We start from the raw sequence: 12266 nt of genomic DNA, 5'->3' as shown, positions 1-12266 counted from the left end.
AATGTAAAAAGTTACAATCAATGGTAATTTTTTTTTGAATAAAAAACTAGTATCCGATCTATTGACCGATTAATCTAGATCGGGTACTGTAGAGGCGAGGGTGACCCTCCCAACCCAGTTTGCTCCATTCGCAAACGTCAAGATTCGAACCCTTGACCTTGCTTAAGGGATTTAGTGCCTTATCCCACTAGACCAACTAGTTGTCGGTAGTAATAATTTTTAGTAATTGAGAAACACAAACAACATTTTTAGTTGTAATCGATTATCTTAACAATATGTAATTTTTTAAATTGGACATGATAACATTTGATATAAACCAGATAATTTTTTTGTTCAAAATGTAAAAATTTATTATGTGTGTTTTTTCAATAAAAAAACTTATATAACATTTTAGGTTGTAATTGATTTTTTAATTAAATATAATTTTTTAGACTTGACATACTATTATTTTAGTTAAAACCAAATATATTACGTTTTTTCCTAATAAATTTGTTGAGTTAATCGATCAACGAAATAGGCCAAGAGGAAGGTGAATTGGCAATAAAAATTTCGGTGGTAGATTTTGCAGAAAATTGAAAATATTTGCACAACGATTTAGAGTGGTTCGACTTTCTTAACCAAAGTCTACGTCCACTACCTTATCTATCCACACTAAGGATTTTCCACAAATTCACTAATTTGTCTTTCTTTTGAGGACAAAGAGTAACCTTACAAATCCCTCAAGAATTATACCCCAAATTCTTGAGAACACTCTCTCCCAAAGAGAACAATACAATTTTGCAAACTTATAAGAAAATCCTCACAAGGAAAGATGTTTGCACAATTCTAGAACAAAGAAAGAAAATTCAAGAATAATACAACTGAGCACAATAATTGTTCTTGAAAGCAAAAATGAATATTGAATGGAATAGACTTGAAAATGCTCAAACTTGAAGTTTGATGTTTTCTCTTTGATTTTCTATTGATTCTTGATAATTGTTGTTGATCAATGGCTTCTAAGCTTGTTCAAATACTCCTTGGATCATTTCTGAACGTTGGGGATCATTAGTGGAGTTAATAGAGCCGTTAGTGTGTGAAAACAATTAATAAAACAGCTTGGAGCGTTGGGGGGTATCGGTACCCTGCTGTGTAAAATTCAAATATTTCGACCATTATGAGATTGGGGTATCGGTACCTCCTGGGGGGTATCGTTACCCTCCGAGCAATCTGTTATTTCTTGGAGCCAGATCTTAAATGGGGGTATCGGTACCCTATTGGGTGGTATCAGTACCCTCCGAGCAATCTGTTATTTCTCAGAGCCAAATTTTACATGGGGGTATCAGTACCCTCTGGGCAATCTGGTTTTTTAGTTTAAGATTTATTAAGAAAATATTTTTGGCTCGATTAAAGGCTCGAAATACTTTGTAAAATTGTTTAAAAGATTAAAACACACTTTTACACTTGAGTAAGGATTGAATTTGACATTTAAAAAACTTGGAGAAATATTTTGATATTCAGATAGATTGATCGAATATATATTTGAAAATGATTAGAAAATCTTGGAATCCAATAACATTTAATTTGTTATATCGAAACATCAAAATGTTTTCAACAATCTCCCCCTTTTTGATATAACAAAACATTTTAGTAATTTTAAGATTTTCTAATTGAAAAACATTTTTGAAATCAAGTTTTGAAAAATTACTCCCCCTTACTCTTAACACTTCTCCCCCTTTTTGTTAAATCAAAAAGATTCTAAAACATTTTTAATCAAGGGTTTTGGAAGTCAAGTCTATTGATAAATTAATAAAGCATAAGTTGCTAAGATCACAATCAAGAGAAAGTTAGCCATTAGTTTCATAATTCAATATTCATAAACGAATGTGAAATGGCAAAATTGGTCATATATCTAAAATGATGTAAATAATCCATTGACTTAAACCAAACCAAATAAATATAAGCATTAAAAGTTAAACAATCAACATCCATAACAAATTCAAACATTCAATCCAAACACATCAAAATGTTTAACAATTCAAAGTTCTAAATCAAAAGTAGGCAAGGTCTACTCCATTAGAGGATCATGAGGAGATAGATGTGTCCATATATTGGCTACATCTCATGCAAGAACATCGACTATATATCGTCTATAGCATTAAATCGATTATCCATTGCTTCACGATTAGCCCGAATATCTTGTTGATTCTATAATTGTTGAGTCCACATAGTAGATAAATGGGACTCCATGGATGTAAACCGTGAATCCATTGATGCATACCAGAAGTCGAATGTCTCAATAAAAGATCGAAAATATGGAGGCATTTGATCCTCTTGTTGTGCTTGTTCCTCGTGTTGCTCCGGCTCATCGTTAGGAACTTCGTCAATGTCTTGCATCAGCTGTTGAAGTTCGAGATCATCGTCGCTCCCGGTGCCGGTGGAGCTCTTGAAGAACTAGCTCTCGGTGTATGCTCAGCAGATCGAACCCATTGCTCAGTTTGCTTATCCTTTATCCATCCTGATTTTGTTAAGGAAATGAGGTTAATTTGATTTTTGAGAGGGATTGCGACATCAAGGCTTACCCTAAGTTCGGCTTTGGCAAACAGATTACTTAGAACACAACTATAAACTAGAGATGAATAGAGTTTCTTATTAGGAGCAAGGTTTATGGTTTCAACAATTTTAGAAAAGATAATCTGAGGTAGGTTTATTTTATTATTGTTTTGGATACAATATATCCACCAAAGATCTAAGGCTCTAAGAGTGGAGTATTTTCCTCCGGATGGTCGAAACCACCAAGAGATCATCATATGAAAGAAACGATCATGGAGATCTAATACACTCACACTTTCTTTTCTTTTATAAGGAGTACCTACCGTTTGTTTTTCATTGTCTAAGCTGATATTATCTAATCCAAATGCACTAGCTATGTATTGTGGGTCAATATAGATAATTTTCCTAGAAGATATGATCTAACTCCTAAGGTTTCGGTTTTATCCCAGTTTTGGACACAAATGGCATTGGAATAGAAGATTCGAACAATTTAATGATAAACTATTGGTTCGAGTTCAAAAAGTTTATCAAATTTCCACTCTCATAGGATAGGAAGATATCTAAAATCTATTTCTAACATATCTTGAAGAGATGGGATTCGTTCATCCCAGATTTTGTATGACTCAAAATATTGTGAATACATGAAGAAGAGATTTTGTCTACGACCAGGTTCATTGAAACATGAATCACGGATAGTCATATTAGGATCATCGAGATTAGGAAATTGTTGGATAAGAGGTGGATTTAGAGGTGGGTTTGGCGGTTGGTTTGAACGACTAGATAATGTTCTAGTGCGTTTTTGAGACATGACTTAGGAAATCGGAATAGAAAAAATTAATCTGCAATTTTAAAACACATGTATGCAATAATATCAATCCCAAAACTCAAATGAGTCCTCATTATTTCAAGGTTCTCTAAAATAATCATAATGGTCAATTTTTAAAAACCAAATTTGAAAACAAGGTTTGAAAATCAATATATGTATAATTTTTTTTCATAAAAACAACATAATTAAATCAAAAGCTACAATTTAAAACAAAACCTAATTTTTTTTAATTTCAAAAATTTTAGAAAATCTTGAAAAATCTTGTGTTTTTGATGAAATTAGTTGTAGATTATAGTTCTAAACAAAAAAATCTAAGCAATTCCCAATGTTTATTTCAACCTAGAACTTATTAAAACTAGTCTTATGTTCAAAATAAATAAAATAGTGGGTTTAGAAAAATTACCTTGAAAAGTGAAGATTGAGTTGATTTTGATGTTGTTTGCATGAAATTAATGATGATAGCAGGTTTAGGAGTTGAAATATGAAGTAATTATGACATATATTTGATGGTAATGCAAAAATGGAGATTAGAGAGGAAGAGAGGAGTCACACGGCGTGAAGAGAATAAAATAAAAGGGTTTTTGGCACACAAAGAGGTTCTGGGCGTTTAATAACCAGAACCCGTGGAGGGTATCGGTACCCTCAAGGGGGGTATCGATACCCACTCAAAGGGGGTATTGGTACCCATGCAAGGGGGTATCGATACCTAGCGCTGAAAAATCTATGTTTAAACGCTCACAAAGCTAAATCATTTTGTTCTAGTGGTATTGACAACTCATATTATGAAAATTAACAATGTTATATTAATGTAAACCTATTCTTAAACATTATTTGAACATATAATTAATTATTACTAAGAATCATAAACTCCCCCTAACTAATAACAAAGGATGCAATCAAAAGTTTTATTTTTATAAGCATTTTCCAAATCTAATTAAAAGTGCTAAACTTATTTTAAACACTAACTCAAGGTAGGTTGGTCAAACCTAATTCTCTCATAAGTGTCCAAAATCTTTCTTTATCTAAAGGTTTTGTAAAGATATCCGCTAATTGGTGCAAAGTATCAACAAATTCTAGAACTACATCTTCCTTAGTGACATGGTCTCTAATGAAGTGATGTTTAATTTCAATGTGCTTAGTTCTAGAGTGTTGGATGTGATTTTTAGTGAGAGAAATAGCACTAGTATTGTCACACTTGATAGGTATGGTACCAACTAAATTCTATAATCAAAAAGTTGTTGTTTCATCCATAAAACTTGTGCACAACAACTACCGGCTGAAATGCATTCCGCTTCAGTGGTAGATAATGCAACATAATTTTGTTTCTTTGAAAACCAAGAAATGAACATATTTTCTAGGAACTGGCAAGTACCGGAGGTACTTTTCCTATCTATTTTGCATCCTCCATAATTTGCATCAGAGAAACCATGCAAGCTAAAGCTAGAGTCTCTAGGATACCAAAGTTCTAAACTAGGAGTGCCCTTAAGGTATCTAAAGATCCTCTTAACAACTAGTAAATGTGATTCTATAGGGCATGATTGAAATCTAGCACATAAATAAACACTAAACATAATATCCGGCCTACTTGCGGTTAGATAGAGCAAAGAGTCAATCATTGACCTATATAATATAACATCCACACATTTACCTCCTTCATCTTTGTCAAGCTTTGTAGAAGAACTCATTGGAGTAGCATGAGGTTTCCCATTTTCCAGTCCAAACTTTTTGAGCATATTCTTGACGTATTTAGCTTGATTGATGAAGATGCCATCTTTTCTTTGCTTGATTTGGAGTCCCAAGAAAAATTAAAGCTCTCCCATCATGCTCATCTCGAATTCACTTTACATTAGCTTAGAAAATTCTTGGAAAAGAACATCATTAGTAGAACCAAATATTATATCATCAACATAAATTTGAACTACTAATAAATCTTTACCTTTATGCTTTAAAAATAATGTAGTGTCAACCTTCCCTTTTGAAAAACCTTTTTCAATTAAAAAATTTGACAGTCTTTCATACCAAGCTATAGGAGCTTGTTTTAAACCATAAAGTGCTTTTGTCAATTTAAAAACATAATTGGAAAATTTTGAATCTTCAAAACCAGGAGGTTGTTCCACATACACTTCTTCTTTTATAAAACCATTTAAAAATGCACTTTTAACATCCATTTGATACGATTTAAATTCATTGAAACATGCAAATGCTAATAACATTCTAATTGCTTCCATCCTAGCTACATGAGCATATGTTTCATTATAATATATGCCTTCTTTTTTAGTATACCCTTGAGCAACAAGTCTAGCCTTGTTTCTCACTATATTACCACTTTCATCAAGCTTATTCCTAAATACCCATCTAGTACCTACAGTAGATTTATTACTAGGCCTTTCAACTAATGTTCATACTCTACTTCTTTCAAATTGATTTAACTCCTCTTGCATAGCCATAATCAAATGTTTATAATTTAATGCTTATTTAATATTTTTAGGCTCCATGCATGAAATAAATGCAACATAATTACATATATTTCTAAGAGAAGATCAAGTTGTTACCCATTTGGATGGATCACCTATTATTTCACCATCCTTGACATAGTTGTATTCTCTTGGGTAAAAGACTTCCCTCTCTTCAATGGTTGGATTTTCGAGAGGATCTTGAGTTTCCTCATTTTTCGTTTCTTCCTTTGATGATGGTTCTTCAACGTCATGTCTAATGTCATTTGTGTTTATAATACCTACATCATCATTCATACAAGAATCATTCCTCGGAAGGGGATTATCATCGAAAACAACATGTATAGACTCTTATACAACTAAAGTTCTTTTATTAAATACTCGATAAGCTTTAGAATTTAAAGAATAACCCAGAAAAATTCCTTCATCACTTTTAGCATCAAATTTGCCAAGATTTTCTTTATCGTTGTTTAAAACAAAACATTTACATCTAAAAGGATGAAAATAACTAATTTAGGCTTTTTATTTTTGAAAAGTTCATATGGAGTTTTCTTCAAAATAGACGTAATCATTACTCGATTTACAAGAAAACAAGTGGTATTTGTGGCTTCTGCCCAAAAATATTTTGGCAAGTTGTTTTCACAAAGAATGATTCTATCCATTTCTTCTAAGGTTCGATTTTTCCTTTCAACAACTCCATTTTGTTGAGGGGTTCTAGGTGCTGAAAAATTATGGCTAATACCATTAGAATTACAAAACTCAGTAAATCCAAGATTTTCAAATTCAGTTCCATGATCACTCCTAACACTAGTTATAGAGTAACCTTTTTCATTTTGGATTACTATTGAAAACGTGATGAATTTTTCTAATGCTTCATCTTTAGTACTTAAGAATAGAACCCATGTATATCTAGAATAGTCATCCACCAAAACAAATGCATATTGTTTTCCACCCAAGCTAGTTATTTTAGATGGCCCAAAAATATCTAAATGAATCAATTGCAATACTCTACTAGTGGATACATCATTAATGGATTTAAAAGAAACTCGATTTTGTTTTCCTTTAGCACAAGCATCACATATTTTATAATTATCAAATTTTAGTTTAGGCAACCCCCGAACTAAATCTCCTTAAATTAACCGTTGCAAAACACTCATGCTAACATGTCCTTGTAACATCCTCAATATCGGGCTAGTGACCAAACTGTAAAGTTTCAAAACTTGGTGACTAAAGTAGAAGAATTGAATAGTTCAATGATTTACTTGGAAATATTTCCTGTAATTTGCTAGTAATTATTAAGGGAATTGAAGGGAAAAATGGTCATTTGACAAGGAAGATTTTTATTTCTCTTTATAAGATAAGGGAATCACGTGGGAAGAAAAGATTTCTCCAGAACTTCTTCTTCCTTCTTCTTCTTCCTCTCCTCCCGTATCTCCAAGCTCAAAGGTGAGTTTTCTATTTAGATAATTTCTGGTTAAATTTAAGGTTGGGTTATGATCATTAGATGATAACTAAGCTTAAGGAAAGCTTAGTAGAAAGACATTTATGGGAGTTAGCAAGGATTAAAGGAAGGAAGTGAATAAATGAGATCTTAGTAGAAAGACATTTATGGGATTTCCAGACCAAATTTGACTTGTCAACGGTCCAATTAAGAAGTTAGAAACAATAGAATTGAATTTTAAACATGTTGAAAATTTAGTGTAATTCTTGAATTATATATGGAGAATAGGATTTTGATGTTAAAGAGGTGATTAATGAATATAAATGAGTTTGAATATGAGTAGGTAAGTTAAGAATAAGAAAGAGGATGATATATGAAGTATTTAAGCTGAAAAGAGTGGATTTTTAGGTATAAATTGGAGTTCTGGGCTATGTGCATCGATGCACATTCAATGTGCCCCGATGAATTAAGGGTAAATTTCCAGAAATTGTTCAGTGTGTATCGATGCACAGGAAGTGCATCGATGCACCCTTAAAAATGGAAACATCAAATGCAATTAATGCATCGATACATAAGGAGTGCATCGATGCATAAGGAGTACATCGGTGCATAAGGAGTGCATCGATGCACATGTTAAGGGATTCATCGATGCACGGTAGAATACATCGATGCACTTCAAGGGGAAATTGAAATAAACATTTCTTTTGGTCTAAGGTATTACACCACTGCATGTTGTTAGCCCCTGGATCTACCTCTTGATTTTTAGATATTTCTCTCTTTTTTTCGATCAACAGCGACGGAGAAATCGATCAGGTAATACGAATGGTTGGTTTCCAGGTAACTAATTCCATTTATTTTCATCTACATTTGATCCGATTTAATTTATTCTTTGTGATCTTCTATTTAGGGTTAGATCATATTTTTTTCTCCCTTATTTGGATCTATTTTCTGGTATTTCCGTTTGTCTTTTTTGGGTAAATTAATTCATTTTTCCAGTTTTATAAATTAAGTGAAAAAAAAGAAGTAAACAAAGGTAAAGTTTAGCTTGTGTTCTTCTTATTTGTGTGCAGCTAGCGATTTGAGGTTAATAGCTTCCATTCTTCTTCTTTATTCATTTGTTTAATCCTTTTTGTTTTAATTAAAATAGTGTAAAAAATTCTCTAGTTCAATTCTGCTTTGGTCGATCTCTAGAGCCAGGGAAGTTTACTGTTTTTTCCGTTCCCTTTTTTGAAGTGATTATTGCTTGATGTTTTCTTATCTTATTGTTTAGCTTGCTACTAAGGGTTTAATTAAGGTCAATTTGTAGTTGGTCCTGTTTGAACCCTCTGTATTTTACTTTTACATATTTAAGTAAGATATAAATCCAATCATTGGTTTCTAGCTGTTGGCCTAAAGTTAAGTAAGATAGTGTTAATTTGTCTTAAAATCCTATTAAGTAACCAATTAGGCTTCTTATTACCCCTCAATTCTCTAGCGTTTTATTGGTGTATCTTCTGTCTTCTTTGGAATCCTTTTTCATAGTTCCTCATAGCTTCGGCTATAGATGATTACTTGAGGTCATGTCATTCTTTTAGATCCCATAGGGCGTACAGGGGGAGGGCGCGGCAGAGTGGTGTCAAGGAGACTAGACTTAGAGTTTGTTCGTTAAATGTAGGCACATTAAATGTTAGGCTGCTGGAGCTGACCGACGTACTTAGTAATAGGAAAATAGATTTGGCATGTATTCAGGAGACTAGGTGGAAAGGGGCTCGCGCCAGAGAGTGTAATGGGTACAAGTTGTGGTATTCAGGCGTAGATAACGGTAGAAATGGGGTGGGTATTTTGGTATCCTCTAGGCTCAAGAAAAATTTAGTTGAAGTTTGTAGATATCGGGATATGATCATGATGATTAAGATTATTATAGCAACAGAAGTGGTGAATATCCTTTCAGTGTACGCCCCACACATTGGTCTAGGGGAGGGGGAGAAACGTTGCTTCTGGGATCAGTTAGATGATGTATTTAGGAGCATTCTAGAGGACCAAAGAGTTTTCATAGGGGGAGACTTCAATGGCCATATAGGTAGTGCAACCGACGGGTTTGACGGTGTTCATGGGGGTTTCGGTTTTGGTAGTAGGAACGAGGAGGGGCGTACGTTACTTAAATTTGCTATTGCACACTATATGGTGGTCACTAACTCCTTCTTTAACAAGAGAGATGTGAAATTGATTACGTTCCATAGTGGGGGACATTTTACCCAAATCGACTACATCCTGGTTCGAAATCAGGATTGATGGGCTTGCATTGACTGTAAGGTGTTCCTTGAAGAGGCATGTGCATCACAACACAGATTGTTGGTTTTGGTGTTCCACGTTTTTCACCGGAAGAGCACTCATATGAGGGCTAAAATTGGTAAACCTAGGATCCTTTGGAAGAACTTACATGGAGTGACATCTGATATCTTTAGGAGTAAGGTTTTGTCTAATACATGTTTTGGAACTACAAACTCAAATAATACAGATATGTTATGGAAAAATATGGCAAATTCCATTAGAGAAGTGGGCAAAAACACCCTTGGGTTGTCGACAGGGAAGGTCAAGGAACATAAAGAATCGTGGTGGTGGAACGACGAAGTCCAAACTAAGGTAAAGGCAAAACAAACTTGCTTCAAGGAGTTTCTACAATGCAATGATGACGAAGAAAGATCGGGAGCTAAATAAAGATACAAGGAGGTAAAGCGGGAAGCCAAGAAAACAGTGGCTAAAGCAAAGGATAAGGCATACGAGGAAATGTAAAAGAGATTAGACACCAAGGAAGGACAAAATGACATCTTCAAGCTTGTAAAATTCAGGGAAAATAGGAAAAATGATCTAGGTAGTATTAGGTTTTTTAAGGACAACAATGGTGTTCTTTTAGTGAAAGATTATGATATTAAGAGGGTTTGGGGTAGTTACTTTTTCGGCTTATTTAATAACAGTGTCTCTCCCTGTAGAGACATTACCGTTGATGGGTCAATCGACCATCATACAACGACCAATGACTGCCCTACAAGTAGGATTGAGTTTGAGAAAGTCAAAATGGCTCTTAGAAAGATGGGGAGGGACAAAGCTGTCGGCCCAGATCAAATTCCTATCTCTGTGTGGTTGGCCCTAGGAGAAGAGGGAGTTAATTGGTTGACCAACATCTTTAATATTATTTTAGAGACTGCCAAGATGCTAGAGGAGTGGAGAGAGTCTACGGTGATACCAATCTTTAAGAATAAAGGAGATCCCCAACGTTGTGGCAACTACAGAGGTATTAAACTACTCAGTCATACCGTGAAGATATGATAAAGGGTGATAGAGGCTAGGTTGAGACAGGTTACTAGGGTTCGGAAAACCAATTTGGCTTTATGCTAGGCAGGTCTACTACGGAGGCGATTCATCTACTTCGACGGCTTATGGAGAAATATAGGGAAAAAATAGAGATCTTCACATGGCGTTCATCGACCTTGAGAATGCGTATGATAGTGTTCCCAGTGATACGATCTGGAAGACCTTGGAAACGAGACGGGTCCCAATTGCTTGTATCCGGGCGATTCGTGATATGTACTGTAGATCAACTATATACGTCAGGACTACAATTGGCGACATCGAGGCATTCCCGGTGGAAATCGGACTCCACCAGGGGTCGGCTCTTAGCCCTTACATCTTTGCCTTGATTATGGACGACATCTATTGTGCGATACCAGACGGTGTTCCATGGTGTATGTTTTTCACTGACGACATTATCCTAGTTGCTGAAACAAAAACTGAGCTAAATAGTAGACTGACTACCTGGAAGACTGCTTTGGAAGAAAAAGGTCTAAGGTTCAATATTAAAAAACAGAGTATTTATGTTCAAACTTCAGTGGGAATCAAAACGATGAATATGTAGAAGTATGCATAGAAGGACACGTTCTCCCCACAAAGGATTATTTCAAGTACATAGGGTCTATGATACATAAAGATGAGGGTGTAGATGATGATGTTACACACTGTATAAAGGCGGGATGGCTAAAGTGGAGAGCTTCTACTGGAGTTTTGTGTGACAAGAAGGTGCCTCTAAAACTTAAGGGAAAATTTTATAGAATGGAAATAAGACCAGCGCTGTTGTATAGATCATAATGTTGGGTAATCAAGAAGGATCACGTAAGGAGGATAGAGGCCGCAGAAATGAGAATGCTTCGATGGACATGTGGTAGGACTCCGTGGAACATGACACCAAACTTTGCTATTAGGATGTCCTTGGGGGTGGTGCTTGTATCCAAAAAATTGAGGGAGTGAAGACTACGGTGGTTTGGGCATATCCTTAGGCGACAATTGTTTGATGCGGTCAGGAGGGTAGAGACGATTACAGTCTATGGTGCCAAAAAGAGAGGAAGACTAAGGCAGAAGTGGGAAGACTGCTTGAGATCTGATTTGAAGGATTTAGCCCTTACCGAGGACATGACCTCTGATAGGAAAGTGTGGAGACTTAAGACCATGGTAGCCGAGTAGTGCGGGTCACAGCCATAGGATGTTACATATCTGTCTTCTTTTTAATGCCTTTGTAGTTATTTCCATGGCTTCTAATTTTTATATGTTTCTATCTGTGGAATCTATGAAGTCTTAGAACTAGGGTATCAAATTAGTATTGCCTTAGTTTAGGTTTTAAACCATCTGACTTTATTCCTTCTCGTAGCATGCTATCATTGACTTTTGTGTATCATTCTCTTTAGGTTTCCTCTTTTTAAATTTAGTCGGGTCTTTCGTTTCTATCTATATGCAGAGATTTTTACGCATGGATTTATTTGCAGGGATTACTTCTCATTACATACGCATATAAAGACTGCATATGTAGAATGTTCAACTATGTATTTATTTATTTATTTATACATGCATTGCATTTTATCTATATCTTTAAGTTTTTGACTGCCGGAGGTCTTCCACGGAAGCTGCTCTCAACCTGGCGTTGGAGGCAGCCTACTACCCTACCTCCATCTTACCCCATTACATATGGGAATAGGGTTTTGTTGTTGTT

This window comes from Hibiscus syriacus, unplaced genomic scaffold (assembly GCF_006381635.1).
Source record: "Hibiscus syriacus cultivar Baekdansim isolate YM2019G1 unplaced genomic scaffold, ASM638163v2 tig00116962_pilon, whole genome shotgun sequence".
NCBI lineage: Eukaryota > Viridiplantae > Streptophyta > Magnoliopsida > Malvales > Malvaceae > Hibiscus > Hibiscus syriacus.
The sequence above is the reverse complement of the archived record's forward strand: the minus strand, read 5'-3'. Positions refer to the sequence as shown.